At 42.9% G+C, this 18,745-nt stretch overlaps 1 protein-coding gene across 1 annotated transcript in view; it reads right to left on the bottom strand.

Annotated features, from left to right (window-relative positions):
- The window catches only part of SAMD7 (sterile alpha motif domain containing 7), an 80,758-nt gene extending 63,282 nt beyond the window's left edge, over positions 1–17,476 (bottom strand). The window contains exon 1 of the mRNA XM_088452322.1: positions 17,413–17,476. The gene's annotated coding sequence lies outside the window, so the exon portion shown is untranslated. The remainder of the gene's footprint in view (positions 1–17,412) is intronic.
- Between the last annotated feature and the right edge of the window lie 1,269 nt (positions 17,477–18,745).

Here is an 18,745-nt window from a genome sequence, read left to right as displayed (position 1 = left end):
AAAATTTTTGTGGTAATTAAAAGTTTAAAAATGTTTAAAGATTTATTTTCATAATTCATTCAATACAGGGTTAACTGATCTGCATTTCCCACCTGTCAGAAGAAACAGTTTTATCCTAAGAATGTTTTCGTTAAATTGGTTGATTAACATTAAGTCCATAATATAAGCAAGATACTATAGAGATGTTAGAGAGAGTAAACGACAAGCCACATTAGTGTAACTACGTATACTGTACGAGTATATTCTATGCATTTAGTTGTGCAAATTATATTGTATGTGATGCATTCAATTTGTTGAAGCAATAAGTTTGAAATTGACAGTTTTCAGATTATGGAATTTCTCTACATACAAGGATAAGCTCTCTTATCGGATCTTATTATCTGGTGTTATACAAAAGTATGTTCAGTTTTCCTCACTATATAAACTAATCTCTAAAGGACTGAAGTGCTGAGAAACAACCTAATAAACATTGCCTCCCATGTGATCTCCACATGACAGAAATGCCACATTTAGGCTACATTCACCTGTATAAGAGCACTATTGTAGCAGGTAAACCTTACTTACCAATGTCACAAAAGAGTAGTCCCAGACATTAATGTGATAATAACCAATAACTTTAAAAAAAACAGCAATGTAAACATTACATTTTAGATTATGCTCATGAAAATAAAATATCCATGACTTTCATTTATAAAGTACAGTATATTACAGTAGATTGTATTCTTATTTTTAAAGAATTATAAGTAATTGATTCTGGCTTTAACAATTTTATCTTGAATTAGCAGTAGTGTGTTCTTTTTAGCCATCAACATTGAGAATCTGCTGTATTGCACTACACTGCATCTGCATGATTTATGACTTCACAGTCCCTGTAATGCTAACAGCGCAATAAAAGCATAGTCCCAGATGGCACTCAGGACAGTGGCTCCTTCTATCTACCACTGCCACTGATGACCTACATACTGTATGCTGCCACAGCCTCACTGAAGCTGGCCACACACTAGACCAACTTTCATCCAACTAGTTGATTGGTTGGAATGAAAATCTGGTAACGTTTGGGAGTAAATGATGATCAGCAATTTGCTCCTAAATGCCAGAAAACAGATGAAAATGGTCGTCAGACAAGTTTGTTAAATGTTTGATCTAAACAATTTGTTCAAACAACAGTTTTTGTCCATTTTCCAGCATTTGGCAGCAAATTGCTGATTGTCATTTGCTTTCATACCTTACCAGATTTTAATTCCAACCAATCATCTAGTTGGATGGTTGGATGTAAGTTGGTCTAGTGTGTGGCCAGCATTAGAGTGTGATGCATCAAGCATCGAATTTTGGTGGCATGCAGACCGGCGTTTAGTAACACTGTATGCATGAATATTTAAGTAAAGGGCAGTTCCTCCAATAAGAGCTTTCCTTTGCAGTGTGTAGACTTCTGGGTTTATGACCTGGTAGTCCCTCTGTGAATGCACGAGCCGCGGGTGACCCTATCAGAATGCTGTTTCATTTCAGTATCAAGCAAAATAGAAACTTTCTGCAATAAGACCAGATGACCACTGGCTTTGGGTTAACAGGTTTTTAAATCTAGTACAAATGTGAATGAAAACGCATGTCACATGCTTGCCAAAAGGTCATTACTAGGGCTTGGAATTCACTGTAGGCTTCTCAAATATATTTACTGTGCAAAGTTATTGAAAAACAATGTTTTCTACAGACTACACAGTTTATATGCAAATTGCTAGTGTTAATAGAACAAGACTGCTGCAAAGTTTAATAAATTAATCATGATTGACAATAAAAAATAAATAAAACGTACATATTTTTTATAGAACACATTAGACTTGGTAAGCCCACCAGTGTATTGACTCACCTTCAATTCAGTTTTAAGTTCCCAGAAGAGCCACCTAACTTCTTTGATATCTATGTCATTTATCTTTATCGTATAGATTTTAAATGGTTGGGTATGATATCCCGGCTGTCGCGATGCCGCTGTTCAGAATACCGACAGCAGCATCTCGACAGCCAGGATCTCAACACCCATAGAACCTAACAGTGAGTACTTTTCTATCCCCTACCCTAACCCACCCTACTCGGTGCCTAAACCTAACCTCCCCTTCCTAGTGCCTAAACCTAACCTCCCCCTCCCCGCAACCTAAACCTAACACCCCCTCCCCGATGCCTAAACCTAACCTACCCCCCTAGTGCCTAAACCTAACCTCCCCCTCCCCGCACCCTAATCCTAACCGTCTCTCCCCAGTGCCTAACCCTAACCCTCCCCCTAGTGCCTAACCCTCCCTCTAGTGCCTAACCCTGCACCCCGATATTTACCTTCGGGATGCTGACGGTCGGGATACTGGTGCTGGGATCCTGACCTGTTGGGATTTCGGCGCCGGTATTAAGACCGTCGGCATCCTGCACGCCGGAATTCCCACTACAACTCGATTTTAAAATGTATATTACTTGACCTGAAATATTTCTTAATTACTTATTAAATGTTATTGCTTGCATTTGGAAAAAGATTTACAGCCACTGGAGATCACTTATTGGGACACATTTATCAATAATCGCATTACCAATGCTATCTGGTCGTGATATTAGCTCCCATGATCGTATTGCAGAATTAAATGATAGCTCAGGAATGTACGATATAGCACCCGCAGGGACAGGGACTATAAAAGGAGCCAGTCTGTGCATAGTGCTCAGAGTGAAGAGACCATCTCTTCCCTCATGTGCCAACTCCTGCGTATACTTGGTCTACAGACCATGCATGCACAGTGGCCATTGCCGGGATAGGGGGGTTCTCCTTACACATTCAGCGAGGGCACTCTGTGAGATCTAGCACCATCTGCTCAGCATAAGTCTGGGAACACCTGAGTCTTTTCTGATCCCATCTTGCAAATCCGATGTTGTTTAGTATTTGGAAGGGATGAGAACACTAATCTATTCTTTCACAGTCTTAGCCTCAGCGAACCCTTGTTGCCAGAAGCCAGAAATCTCACTCAGAGCTAAAATCTGTTATTATTCATTAACAGAAAGTGACAAGGAACAGACACGGTAAGCCGCAGCGCACATCACATCTTGTTCTATCACCTGCTGCTTATTAAGTTTAATGTTCTTACCAACAGTCTATACTTACAACATGGATTACTGAATGTGGAATTAATATCAAAATATACCAATGACACAATATCAGCATTTCACATGTTGATGCTACTTTCCTAGGTGGCTAATGTCTTTAGTGGATAGTTACTTTAATTGGAACACATAGCACAAACTAGTCTTGAAGAGTATGAAGTACATTAAATAATGATTTTGTCTTATATTTGGTAGCTATTCAGCTGCAGTGGTACCACAGCTTGATGTCTGTTTTTTCAAGCATTTCAGAGGCCAACAAACTATCATGCGTGCAGTGTCCAGACATACCCATGTCACACAATACTACACACAGCAGCACTACATCAATAGTTAAAGCTCCATCCTTTACTGAATAGTTAAAGCTCCATCCTTTACTGAATAGTTAAAGCTCCATCCTTTACTGAATAGTTAAAGCTCCATCCTTTACTGAATAAATATTTAAAGTCCTGTAACTAGTGTGCATCTTTTTCACATCTTCCTCTGACCATACTAAAACTGGTCTTAGGAGTTGTTTTACTGTTTTTTAATGCTTATTTTATATAGCAGGTCTTCTCAGATCCAGTCCTCTGGGCACACTTACAGTGTATGTTTTCCAAGTCTCCTCACGGAATCATAAGTGAAATAATTAGAATATACAGTACTTGCCTACGCTCCCGCAACAGCCGGGAGCCACCCGAAAATGGGGTGGCACTCCCGGCTGCCTGGAAACATGCGCAAGTTTCCTGGAGCCACCCTCCAACCTGGCACAACCAGCCATTTCCCGAGTGAAGTTGGTACTACAGAAGGGCGATGATACGATTTGTGTTGAATTTCTCCATCATGGCCCTGCCCCCTGCATCACTATGCCAGTAATTGTGAAAATGTCTAGCGGGGGGAGGGCCATCATGATGCAATTGTCTCACCATACCCCAGCAACACCCACTTCTGCCACAAAACGCCCCCATAGTGCCGAACTGGCTGCCCCTTTCCAGAGGGAACAGCCCAAAGGTCGGCAACTATGAATTAAAGTGTGTCAGTAAGTAATAAATGCACCCGTGCTCCACCAAGAAGATATGGAAGACGTGCACTCTGGATCTGAGAAGCACTGCTATAAAGGATTACGTATTCCTATTAGTGTAGTTCTGGCCCAGAGACATTTCTGGATACTTTACTTCTGTAGTGAGCCAAGTGACCACATCTACAATATATATATTATTAGTATTATCATCCTCATCATAGGCAAACGCAGAGGGGGGTATATCCATTGTGATGGTGTGTGCATGCGCAGTTAGCCAAATTCATACATGCGCAATCAGGGCTGCTATTAGAAATCGTGGGGCCCAGTACAAATGAGAAAGGCAGCCTCCCCCCCTCCTTGGTTCCTCCCCTGAAAGGCCTGGTGGTTGCAGAGGTGCGGCGTTAAGCTCAGGTACCTGGAGCAAGTGCATGCAATGAGCTCCCACCACGGTACTGACGTGCCTCATACAAATTAAGAGATTAAGGCCCATATTCAATTTGAAGCGAAAAGTCCGAGGTTTGACTTTTTGCCATCGTCGCCATTTTTGGAGGGGATAAACTATCGGGCGCATGCCCACTTATCCCTGTATTCAATTAGGAATCAGTGAAAATGGGATCCGGCAGAAAGGTAAGTATCGAAAAGTCTTGTCACTTTTGGGGAAATCAGCCTGTCACCTCCCAAAAGATGGTCTGACATGGGGGATCACTAAGGTAATTGGGGTTTTTAAAACAGCCGCGGCATGTGCATAAATGCGCCTTTGAAGAAATTGGGAAGAATAGCATTTAGCTTTATTTGGCGAACGGACACAGAATTACCGCAGCTATAATCAGTGCTGTGCATGCGCCGCTTATGTGAACGTAATGGCGCATGTGCAGCACTGACTAAAGCTGCGGTAGGTTAGTGTAGGCAGGGAAAAGTATCTATTTTCTGAAAAGCATCGCAAAAATGACAGCTTTTCGGAATAGATAGTTATGGAGAGGAGGAATGATGAATGCCTCCGGTAATTAGGTAGAACCCCATGCGAGTTCTAAACCTAATTACCTCCATCGATTTTTTAGTAATGATGAACAGGCCCCACAGGGGCCTATGGGCCTGAAATCTCCGGCAAAATGCTAATTAGCACTTCAGATCGCAGTCCCCATTATTATCAATGAGGACTACGATCTGCCCCCTATGTACTAAACTTCAAAAAGCAAAGCTTTTCAGAGTTTAGCAACTGGTAGTTTACACCATCTTCAGAGAGCAGATAGATACTGTTTATCTATGTGGTCTCCAGGGGCAGGAGAGAGATCTTTTGATCTCTCTCTCGCAGCCCCCGGCAAGTCCTGGAAGCCGACACCATACATAGGCCTCATAGACACAGATAGGAAGGTAGAGAAGTCACAGGTGGAGAGAGGGTAGAGATATGGAGAGGGGGCAAAGGCACAGGTATTGGGGGAGCAGAGACACATATGGGGAGGGTGTAGAGAGGAGAGGCAGGATTCAGGCATAGTAAAGGGGGCAGAGGTAGGATTCAGGCATAGTAAAGGGGGTAGGGGGCAGTATCAGGATTCAGGCATAGTAAAGGGGGCAGATTGTAGAGGAGGGGGGAGGGGGGCAGAGGCACCTCTGTGTGTGCACCTCAGTCACTCTCTGTTCAGTGCAGTCAGTGCCCACAGTTTCTGTCTAATGAGAGCAGGGGGGGAGGAGAGCTGAAGATGGTGCAACTATGGAGGTAGCAGAGCTTGAATAAAACTTATTTGGTGAGGTCCTGAGAGGGGGGACCCGTCTGTGACAGAGAGGGCCCAGTGCTCCTAACTTTATTATGATCTTGTCCTCCTGCAGCTGCACTCAGTATCAGAAGCAGGTCATTGGTGCCGTGTGTTCTGAAGCTGCTAGCGCTGGCTAGAGAACTTAAGGTGGCCACACACATAGCAATATTTTACCCGATCTGGCCAATTCTGACGCATTTGAACGACAGATCGTGTAAAATATGCCAAAATCGTGAGGAAATCGTGAGTCCCCACTCACGATCACGATGCGATGCGCGTCCCCGCTGGTCGCACATCGCATCGTCAGATCTGCCGTGCAGTAGGGCAGATCTGACAATCTAGGAGGCGATGCACTGTGAAAGTCTGGATGCAGGAGAGATCGTATGAAGATTGGACAACAAATCGTGTGCAGATCGTGTGCAGAGCTGCAGAGAAGAGTTTCAAGGGAAATCGTACATAAATCGTACAAATCGGTATGTGTGTGGGCACCTTTAATGAATGACTCATCACACACACAGCTGACTGTGTGATGACTCATTCATAGAACTCTTTGGTCACGGGCTGTCGGGTCCCTCAGCTGTCAGGGCCCGGTACAAGAGTACTGGCTGTCTGCCTCCTGATGGCGGAGCTGTGCGCAATACCCCCGCAGCACGGCTGGCTGGAGTGGGTGGAGTCGATTGTCAATGAAGGAGGCACAGAAGGACAGAAAAACGCCACCACCACCAGTGACTGATAGCTACATAACAAATTATTGCATAACAATAACCTCAGTGCAGGGAGGAGGGTGGTAATAAGTACAGCAGCCCCTCCCCCGGCCTCTGATAGGGCAATGTGTCTCCTGGAATCTGGGAGGAGGAGGAATACAGGGGCTGCCTGAGCTTGTGTTCCTGCTTCCTGGCCCTCCCAGTCACAGTACACACTGGATGGGACATCAAAAGAAAACATTGGAAGTACCGATGTTTTTAACTTTGAATACAAAACATTATTTAGATATAAACATTGGTTCTCTGGAACTGATGTTTACCAATGTTTCTGTTTTGTTTAATAAGCAAAATCTGGGCCTGATTCAGAGATGGACAGAATTGCACAGCCGAACACAAGTGGCTGTGCAATTCCGTCCATTAAAATGCAAATGCAGAAGGAGGTGTCACACACCTCTTTGCTGCATTTGCGTGATCCCAGCGCTGCGACCCAGGTCGCAGCCTAGGGTCATCATCGAAACAATCGTGACCATCGGCCGATGTTCCATTGGCTAGGCTGTGGGAGCTAAAGCTTCCCGCAGCCTGGCCGGGTCCTGGCAGCTTGCGAGGCCAGGAAGTCTACTGGATATGCCCCCGTTTCCGGGAACGCCCCCACTCCGCCTCCCAAACGCCGCAGCCTTTCAATCAGACTGTGGCTGGGACACACTGCGAGCGGGCTCGCAGTCGGAGGGCTGCATATGCGCAATACACCTGTTGCTCATGCGCAGTCTTCCAAACATCGGAGATGTGCGCTTGCCATCAGATTAGCGTACATCTCTGAATCAGGCCCTCTGTACTTAAACATATAATAGACTAATAAACTTAAAATAATTCTTATACTATGTCTATCTTCATGGAGGCAAAAAGTATATATATATATATATATATATATATATATATATACATACACACAGTGATAGAAATGGCCGGCACTCCTTTGCTGATAGGTATACTTGCACCTGGTGCCGTCCTGATTACCTCTCACGGGTGAGGGATAATATAACAATGTATGCAGGTGGCACTCAAGGCATCTATTATCAATAAGTAGACAGCTCCAGTTACACCAGCGTTTCTGAACATTTACTTCATGTTTATATCCTGATGAAAGAACATTAAGTAAAAGTTCTGGAACGTTGATGTAACCGGAGCGGGTCTGTCTACTTATTTATAAAAAATGCCTTCAGTGCCATCTGCATACATTGCTCTATATATATATATATATATATATATATATACACATATGTGTGTGTGTGTGTGTGTATATACAGTATATATATATATATACAGTCAGGTGCATAAATATTGGGACATTGACAGAATTTTAACATTTTGGCCTCTATTCACCACCACAATGGCTTTGAAATGAAACAATCAAGATGTGCTTTAACTGCAGACTTTCAGATTTTATTTGAGGGTAATTAAATCCAAAGCAGGTGAACGCTGTAAGAATTACAACAAAGTATTAAAAAGTGAAAGTTAGATTTAGGATTGTTTAGTTTGTCCCATTACTTTTGGTCCCTTAAAAAGTGGGAGGCACATATAGAAACCGTTGTAATTCCTACAGCGTTCACCTGATTTGGATGTAATTACCCTCAAATTAAATCTGAAGTCTGCAGTTAAAGCACATCTTGTTTGTTTCATTTCAAAGCCATTGTGGTGGTGAATAGAGGGCAAAATATGAAAATTCTGTCAATGTCCAAATATTTATGCACCTGACTGTATATATATATATATATATATATATACACACACATGCACACTCACCCACAAATGGTGTAAAAATTATAAGGATGAATGCATTTTTAGAATTAAAACATGCTTTGTGGTAAATCAAACGTGATGCATTAAATTTACCTAATACCCCTTTTACACCAAAGTCCTGGGTCTGACTCGGGATTTGGAACACGGTTCCAACCCGGGACAGACCCCCTTTTACACCACGGCGACACAGAACCTGGGTCAGTACTGACCCAGCTCTCCGGCGCAGGTGAGCAGCGCTTCTCCTCCTCCCTCTGCCTCCGCGACCCTCTTACCTTACTCCACAGCAGTTCAGAGGCAGGGAGGGGTGCACTGCTCCGTTCTGGTCAGCCCGGCAGTGGACGCTTGGAGATGATATCTCCAAGCGCCACTGAAGCCGGCCAATCGGGATGCATTCGGCGCGACCCAAGTCATTGTGACCTGGTCACGTCGTTTACATTGCAGGGTGACACAGGAACAGCCCGTGCTCAACCCTGCAAGCTAACTGGTCGGATCCCCGGGTCACTGGACCTGGGTTAATCAGTTTACACTGACTAAAGTCCCGGGTTGATGCGCGTTCGGAAGAACTCAGGTAACTGTGGACAGAGCAACATACACTGGTAGTCAGACATTATAACCGGCACTGAGTGCAAGGCTGGCTGTAACTTAAGAAATACAGGGTTCAATCAAAGCCATTTCCTGCAGAGAGCTATTCCTAAACACAGGCTAGTGTGCACCTGAGCTGCACACAGACAGGTGATTAGTGAGCACCTGAGACAAACACACAGACAGATAGAAATGACAGGCTATGAGCTAAACACAGATAAGACAAGAATCCGGCTGCCTGCAATAGCCAGAACATGGATCAGGACAAGATACAGTGTCCCAGTGACAAGTATAGCTGGGACCTGCCACCAAGATGATCCGCTAGCGCGGATCCTAACACACACACACTGGAAGTGAGTCAGACCATACTTACCTACTCTCCCAGAAGTGGTGGGAGGCTTCCCAATTTTTGGGGAGCCTCCACACCCCCAGAAGAGTATCCGGATATCCCGCATCCCGCTCACTTCCTAGTGAAGTGGGCAGGATGGCGAGATAATAGCCAGGAATTGCTGCATATTTCCTGTGAATCACAGCTCCGTATGGAGGGAGCAGGGATAAATGATGTGAAAACATGACACAGTAACCCGCCTCCCCCTCCAAAGTGGCCAGCTGTGTCTACTGTCCGGGCACCTCCCGGGGAGCAGATAATAAAAGTAGGTAAGTATGGGTCAGACACACACTGACAAGTGTCAGACTGGGGCATTAAGGGCCCATTGGGGGAATGCAGTGGTAGGGACCCATGCTTAAGGGATGTGCCATTCACTGCAGAGGGTGCGGACAGCCCCCACAGAGACTTGGCCAGCCAATACAGTTGATGTAACTGAACCTCTAATAGATTAACAATGTATAATTCAAATGTACAGTCTGGAACCTGACATTAGAGGAAGGGGTGGTCCCCTGAGGCAGTGGGGCCAAACGGACATTTCACCCTGTACCCCTGTGGGCCTGTCACTCTCACGCTGCTGGAGAAGACAGAGGCAGAAGACTTATGTCGGGGAAGCGGAGGAAGAGGACAACTCTGCAGAAGGTGAGTAATTACAATCTAATTCATCTAAGTGGAAACTTTCCAATTGCTTAATTAGTCATTAAGTGGGTGTCCAAAGGATTCCAGAGTAAGTGCCAATATTTTTTCCTTAAAATATGGATTTTAGGAAAAATTAGACCTACTCTGGAGTTGCTCCAAAAAATAAAAGAGCACTCAAAAAACACGAAAACCCTGCACCCAATTGAATACCAGAAATATTGCAACTGCGGGAAAAACCCTGTAGATGCGAGATTTTTGGTAAACTCGCACCTAACTGGATATGCCCGTTTGTCCTTCATATCTAAATTTAATTACCAGTATAAATAGATACAGTATATTAAACGTAGATATTTTTTATTATTATTATCCTTTATTTATTTGGCGCCACAAAGGTTCGCAGCGCCTTACACAGTACATAAATGAGCACACAAGAAAAACAGTTATTAGCAGTACAAAACAATGCAGGACAAGGACATAGTTTATAGACAAATCTGCATAACACAAGAAGCAGGGTGTCAGCAACCAAGTGTTAGGTGCCAATTGGGGAGTTAGAAGTACATGATAGTATAAGTAGGGGGAGAAGAATCACGTGAGGGACAAGGGCCCTGCTCGCGAGAGTTTATATTCTAAAGGGGAGGGGCAGACAGACAGGGGCGACACAGATGGGGCAGATAGTGAGGAAGGAGCATGGAGCAGTGGGTTAGGATATATGCTGCGGAATGTGTGTGTTACAAGATGACCTGATGTTATGTCAAAATTAAGTCCTTCATTCATCTATCTCTATGACAAAAAATTGATTTTGTTTGAGAGATGTACAAAATAAAGTTGTTTCACTTAATTTGTGTCTGTCCATTTGGAATGTGCACCTACAAAATCACATATTGGCACCTTCTGGCTCAGGACCCTATTCTGGAAAAAATAATTCCAAATATTGGTGCTCAGGGCCTGATTCAGACCCGGACGCTATTTGCGTCCGCTCGCTGGCTAAAAGGGGCCGGCTATTTAAATCATGTGCTCACACTGCGTCGCGTAAAGCCGCCCACTAAGTAATAGCGAGCGGCCGCACTATGCGCTCGCACCTGTATAAAGACGCCCCTTTGCCACTCGCAACACACGTCATCTCCGAGAGTTGTAGGATTAATCGGGAACATCGAGAACCATCGGAGCTGCTCGCAGCGCTTGTGGTAGCTTTTTCCCACCACAATATTGCGAGCAGTTCTGGCTAAAATACAACACAGTCACGTATGTAATGACACTACTTTGCTAATTATGCACACCTATTAAACGCTGTTCTGACGGTCGGGCACGCCTGCGTTCACACATCCACATCCCCGTTTTCAAGCACCTTCCCCTATTACCACCCACAAATAGCACTGTCACTGAAAATAGCGGCCCGACTGCGGGCTACTGGTGAGCACTTTCCCATCGCAATGACTGGTTCACGCACGCGCATTGCGTCTCATACGCATGCGCAGATTGCAAAAAATCATTCAATGCAAGCGAGCGCAGCATAGCGTCCGGGTCTGAATCAGGCCCTCAGTGCGCAGCCGGCCGCCGGACGGAGAGGAGGAGGTCCGTGTCGGAGACTGCACACGGGCCCCCTCCTATCTAGAAACGCCGCTGCTTAGGAGACTGTTTTCAGTGCTGGGCAGGTGGATATGCACTATGTAGTGCTATATACCCTAACATATGGGTCATAACACATGGTTTCATGTACAGGATGGATATCTATAACTCTCTTATTGCAAACTTATTACCTATTATTAACTAATAAGCTAAGAAATAATCATGTCTAAGTATTTTTGTCCACAATTTACTAAGTATTGCAGTTTTAACTGTAATATTTAATTTGTAGACAATACTAACTAAAAGTAAGTACATTATTGAATAAACAATGTACCATAGTTAAACATGCTAATTCACAGACATAGGGGGAAACTCAATTAGCTGTGAGTCAGCTGGCGGTGCGAGTAAGTGCAGTTTTATGTAGCATTTATGGTAGTTCCAGACTCGCTGATTTTTGTTCACAGCCTCATAGGACTGAGTACAAAAACCTTCAAGTCCGGGGCTTGCTTGGGTCAAAAGGGGGCTCTTCCCCCTTACGGCTGATTGAATTGTCCCCGTAATTTGTGCCTTCTGTAGATTGACATAAAGTACTGCACCATTCCTCCTCAACATGGGCACGAAGCATAACCATTAACGATACTGCATTTGAACCTCTATATACCCCTGCCTATACCTTCTAATATCCTGCCTATAAACTTCTAAGGATGACGCTAATTTGCGTACGCAGTCATACAGTAAATAAAGACTCCAGACCTAGAACCTGTGGTTCCAAAGCACAAAGTATTATTCAAGTAAAAGTACAGCAGTTACACGCTATGATCCTCATATAATCTTAGTGCAAAGAGATTATACAGACCCAAGTACAATTATACATACGCAGCGCTCTCTGGTCCAGATGTAGGCATCAGCAAGAAACCCCTCGTCAATCAGCATTCAGCACGAAGACTAGGAACCCAGGGTCAGAGCACACATATTTATACCCCCCAGGAATAAACAACACAATAGAGAAGTTTGTTGCTAATACCATTGGTCCTAAAGGAGAGGGCATATGTTACAAGGCATTTAACAGGTTGGTTCAAATAGACACAATCCAGCCTCTAACAACTGGTGGTCTCTGGTTTCCCGCCTCATGCAAATCCTAACAGTTGTTCATATAATGTACATTTTGTTGCTTGAAGTCTCTGCGGTCCATAAGTTGAGAATGCATGTTGCGATCTCCCCATCCATATTACCGGAATATTGTTGAGAGAGTACGAATCAGTACAATACCAAACATGGCTTACTTATCACGTATAAAACCTTAGTTACGGAATAACCTTTATTTCCTAGCAATGATAATAAATATGCATACTCGAATCTTATACCTTAAAGCTTATGGAACCTTGTATGTGAATATGTAATGTGTGAGTATGTGGGGTTTGATGTAAAGACGCTAGTTAACTTGGGGCAGATGCGTGTGCATGGAGCTAATATTCAGCGTTTTCATACAGGGTCTTATGCATTCGCTAATATGCGACTAGTTAACAGCGCAATTGTGCGTATTAATGTGTGTATGAGAAATGGTGCACTTAAATCTCACTTAAACTCACAGTGATTATGCAATTATAGCATGAGCCTCTACAGGCACGTGAATTCATTAGAGCACAGAGATAACGCTGATCTGAAGTCTTAGAGAATCAGGACCTCATTCAGAGTCAGTCGTTGCGGCCGCACGGTCGTACGCCACCGATGTTCGCTATACTGCGCATGCGTAAAGTTCGCAATGCGCGTGCGCAAACTAGCTGCTACGATCAGAAATTTCTCTCTCCTTAAACACAGCCAGGTTGGTAGTTTGAGTGACAGAATGAGGCGTTTGTGGGTGGTAACAGGGGAAGGTGCTTGAAAACGGGGGAGTGGAGATCCGAACGCAGGCGTGCCTAATTATGCGAACGGTGTTTTATGGGAGTGCATACGGTTTATGGGAGTGCATAATTAACAAAGTAGCGTCATGGCACATGTGACATGGGAGGTTTTTACACTAACATGATCGTAGAGCTTAAGAGAGGGTATGGTCAACCTTAAGCTCTACGACCAGTTTCGATGGTTCCCGATGGTCTTGATTAATCCTTATATGCCCGGAGATGACGTGCAATGCGTACGAGAAGGGGGCGTATTTTTTTTCATTCCGACCGCTTCCTCCCCTTGGTCGGCCAGCTACCGATCCGAACTTAGGGACGCAACTTGCGAGGGAATCATTTGAATATCCGGCCCCTTTTCCCGTACGACCGTGTGGCCACTTCGACTGACTCTGAATGAGGTCTTCTGTGTGGAGGGAGACCACCATAGACCAACATGGGGAGCACTTCTTCGCTCTCAGCTACCCCTAGAGCAGTGTGGAATGCTGAGCATTGTAGTTCCATGACTTGCTCATGCCCCAGCAGCCCCCACCCTTTTCAGGCTCCAAAATACTGGTCTTTGTTCTCCCAAGGCCTGTGTAGATGCAAATTAGCACAGCTACAAGACCCAAACCTCAGATAACACTCTTGGCTTTGAAGGTATTTTATTGTAGGAAGCCTGCTAATGTAAGGTGCTACAAACGACCCTCTTGCTGTATTCGAGCAGGGCCACCTGGAGTGAGAGCAGACGTTATGTCCATGAAGCTTGTCTTCACAGGCTAGTTGTCACGTGGCCATTTGCTCTGTTGAGCTAATGCAATCCAATTTTGACATACTGTACAGCCATTTCTGAAATATATCCTTTAGGGGAATTATAATAATACACACACTTTATCCAGAGCACCCAAACTACGTAAAGTCATGAAATGGGCTTTTGATGAATCGCCGTAACTTATGGCGATGGTCACAGATGCAATCGCATGATGCTAATAGTAATATCGCCACATGTACTAAAGTGTGAGTTTATCTAAAATGGCGCTTAGGCGGCCATTCGCAAAATGGCGTCTTGCGATCTCATTTCCAAGATGGCGTCTTGCGGCCAGTCGCAAGATGGCGTCGCTGCGATCCAATTTTAAACTGATCTTGTCTCAGCCAATTATCCAGCTTAGACACCATATAGTTCTATTATTAAATAATCTTTTTTGCAGCAGCATGCAGATTAGAATACTCGATGGCTTTTATGTTCGTTTTGTAAGCAGTGAGATCTAATGAAGGGCAAACCACATATCAAACGGCATTATTTCACAATGGCAGATCTGAGACCATCATCACGATTCTTTACACAAAGAAAGAATAAAATAATGCAATGCGTTAAAATGTAGTTTGTAAGTACATATGTCATGCTCCAAGAAACAGATATTTCAGACATGATTATGATAGGTGAGATAGCTCAAATTGCATGACATTTGCTCTTCACTTGCTGAAACATTTCAACCTCCACATTCCTTCAGATGCCACTTCTAAACTCCGTAACATGCTATTCAGCTAGTCACATGCCGCTAGACCACCCCACAGGCCACTCACACCTCCCCACATTTCCCTCCAACATGTTCCCACTCACTAGCTAATCTAGTAACCTTAGAGAAATACTTACCACGTAGGTGGTAGGGTATATGAGACAAAAGCTGGTGAGCAGTAGGGGGCATATGATGAGGGAAAAGCTGGTAGGCAGCAGAGAGCACAAGGGGGAAAGCTAGTGAAGATTTTCATGGTTTAATTTTTTTGCATTGTGCAGATATAAAGGCATTTGACAGTGCCTTTAAATAAATGCAATACACACAAAGTGTCTGTTGCCTGCATATGACAATTTTTTTTTCTTTAATCCAAAAACTAATATTTGGAACCCCTTTGCCTTCTAGATATTCTGCAGTGGGGCAGCAGTGGAGCCTGGACAGCACTCTACATTGGACAATGGGACATCTGACTTGCCAGCCCTTAATAAAATCAAGTGTGTTAGTGGCTGGGATGTGGGTACTGCGAGGAGCAGCCTGAAGCATTGCCTAGGGCGGCGAGAAATCTTGTCTTAATCACATAAAACATACAGAACAAAAAAGGTGCTGTGCACTTTTCCCTATTAAAGCAATACAAAACAACAACAAAAAAATCACCACTTCCAATAATAAAATTTGTAAAATCTGGTACTTTACTGTGATATCAAGGATAGACAGCAGCTACAAAATGATCTTGAACTTGCATCACCTGTGCAGTGTGGCATTGTAGCTATAATTAGTGTCAAACTGATCCTTTGTCCAATTTTTATCAACCTATAAATTCTGTCATTAAAAAGCAGATATTGCCCAGTGCAAAGCACTTATGTTCCTTCAAATGCTGCACATAAATGATGAGAAATGCTTTCAGGAAATTTTATAGAAGTATTCACTAAATAACTATCAGTGGAAAACCAACTGGATAATGTAAATTGTATAATCAATAACCTGTCCAAAGTAATCCCTAAATAATGTGATAATAAGAGTCATGTGGAGCTACAGTGTCTTATCTCATTGGCAATAACATTATTCAGTTTACAAGTCATGTATTGTTGCTAATAACGTATATAAAAAATATAATCAATATTTTCTAATATGATATGTAACCTCCTTCTCTATTCATAATATGTAACAACACAATGAGCCTTTCCACAAAGTAATAAGGAACCGATTCTAGTTATATATGACACAAGCAAGTCATTGTAAAATATTATGTATAACGATAGCTAGACTAAAAATGTAGGAACCTTACCTTATGCAAAAAAAAATTATTAAAAGGGACTTTTTATATTAGCAATATAGCATGCTATATTGGTAATATGCCATATATTGTGCAACAAAATAATTTATATTTTAAAAATTATAATTCTATAATTTTTTATTGTATAAAATATTATTAGTAATACATATATAGATATAGATATACATTTAGCATGGAAACAAATTTGGAAACATTGTGTGCTACATTGTAAAACACACAAGTGTGCCGTTTGTTCTATTTCAGTGTTTACATAGACGCATATAGAATGTAGATTTTTTCTGCATAGAATCACTATCTTATTAGTAAACAATACATTGGTAATTGAAAGTCTGAGTTGTATCTACTCTAAATTGAATACACAGAGAGAGCCGAGCAGCACTGAAGGTGACCAATAGAGGCTGTGCCTGTATGATTTCCAAAGCAGGGACCACCATCAAGTGCTATATCTGAAATCAGCAGATATTTTTATTCAACAATTCAATATTATTTGTACGACATATTAGGAAATGTTATTAATAATCTGGAATTCTAAAACTTTCTTATTACCGGTATTCAGTTTCTAGGCAGTGTGGTCCAGAGGTGTAGGAACTCCTTATTTATCTGTAAAGCTGCGTATCCACTTGCCAACAATGAAGGACTGAATGATTACGATATCGTTATCGTTAAGTTGTTCATTATACTGTGCAGTGCCCACACTGAACGATATGTTGTTCAGTGCAGACACCCTCCCTCACCCCTGAACATGCACAACCTGACAATATCGGCAGGTTGACCGTCATGTTCAGGCGATGAGCGATGCTGACAACGACCAGCGATAGCGCGCATTATTGGTCGTTGCCGGCATTTTACCAGACGAGTACTGCATGATTAATGAACGATTACGATGTTGTAATCGTTCAATCGTCCATTTATATCGGCAAGTTAGACAGTATCACAGTTTAAGCTGCCCACAATTGTTTTGTATAATAATCTTTTTAAAATAAATTTTCTTCTGAATTAAAAAAAACAAAAACGTGTTATTACAAACATTGCTATTGTTGCTCTATGGTATGACCATCAGTAAATCCCCACAAAGGTCAGCAATCATACTGCAAAAGTTAGTGTTTCTAATGTCTGCTGGTGGCTAAAAGTGACTCTGAAAGATTGACTGAAATGAATAATAATTGTCTGTTCTACTTACATTTGCAGGATAATCTGTCCATATGAGTGTGAATCAAGTTATTACAATTCTTCTGTGATTGCTCTTTCATGAGTCTGTCCTGTCCTCGACTTCCATCAGACAATAAAGAGCAGATTAAAAGGTTTGTTGTACCCGGATTAACAAGCAGACAGCAGTTTTCAGATTGGAGTAAAGTATTGGATTGTCCCTCCACTATGTCATTTACGTTTCATCACTATTAGCTGTATGTTGTGGATAACAGTTGTCTAGAAAGACACACTCCACACACTATATCTGACAGGTAACAAATACAATTATTTTAGTACATTAAACTAAGCCTACTTATAACAGAGGTTCTCAATTAAGGCCAGTAAAACTGGTTTTATGAAGTCGGTAGTAAATGGTAAATAAAATAAATGACAGATAACAGACAATATTTTATAACAAATAATTTAATTGTCTAGCATCTGATTCAATTATCTATAAAATAATGCACTCCCTACTGTATATAATTTGGATATTTGAAGTAATGAAGGAGTGTCTCAGAGTATATAAAAGACCTGGTGTAACATAGCCTCATAGGTTATGCCATCTCCTGCTGTCAGAGTGCTGCTGATGGACAGAAAATACCCAATTTAGCAAGAAAACCAATATGTATTCGAATTAATCAAATCTGTATATGACAACTAACACAATTATAACTCTGGAAAGTTTTCCATTGCTTTCCTGAGTTACAAATTAGCTAAAGGTCAAATTACCAGGGCGGTTGAGAGCAGTGACGAGCCCAGGTACTGGGGCGTAGGCAAATAGGGTAGGCATGGCCATGGCCTCCCTGTACCTCTTTATGAATGCCCCGATCCAACTCTGCAGTATACATACAATCCTAAACACAGATACAAGCTGTGTGCAGTGTAACAGTTGTGTGCCAAGTCGCATCATTATGCCACACAAAAACATTTTAGAGTAACTCTATATTACATTAGGATCTATATGCACGCAGGGCCGTCTCTTCCATTGGGCTTGTTGGGCTGTTGCCCAAGGGCCCGAAGCTTCTAAGGGCTCGCCAACCCGCCCCCTTGTAGCCGCAGGCAGTTGATAAATTTGTGATATATTTAAAAGCCGGCGCAACGTATTCTGATCCATCCCCTCCCCCCCCTGGTGATGAGTACTCAAGCCTCCCCCTCCGTGACAAATACTCATCTCAGTCCTAGTTCCACTTCATCCACAGGCTTCAAACCAGTCAGACAGAGTCTCTCTGTCATGTGAGAGACGACTGCTGACTGGTTAATGAGCAGCAGCAGCTCTGCCCAGGCAAGGCAGTTTGGGCATTACCTTACCTTGAGAGCTGCTGCTG

Source organism: Taudactylus pleione, unplaced genomic scaffold, assembly GCF_031769625.1.
Source record: "Taudactylus pleione unplaced genomic scaffold, aTauple2 ptg000037l, whole genome shotgun sequence".
NCBI classification, from domain to species: domain Eukaryota; kingdom Metazoa; phylum Chordata; class Amphibia; order Anura; family Myobatrachidae; genus Taudactylus; species Taudactylus pleione.
Note: the sequence above shows the minus strand (reverse complement) of the source record. Positions and strands in the feature narration are given on the sequence as shown.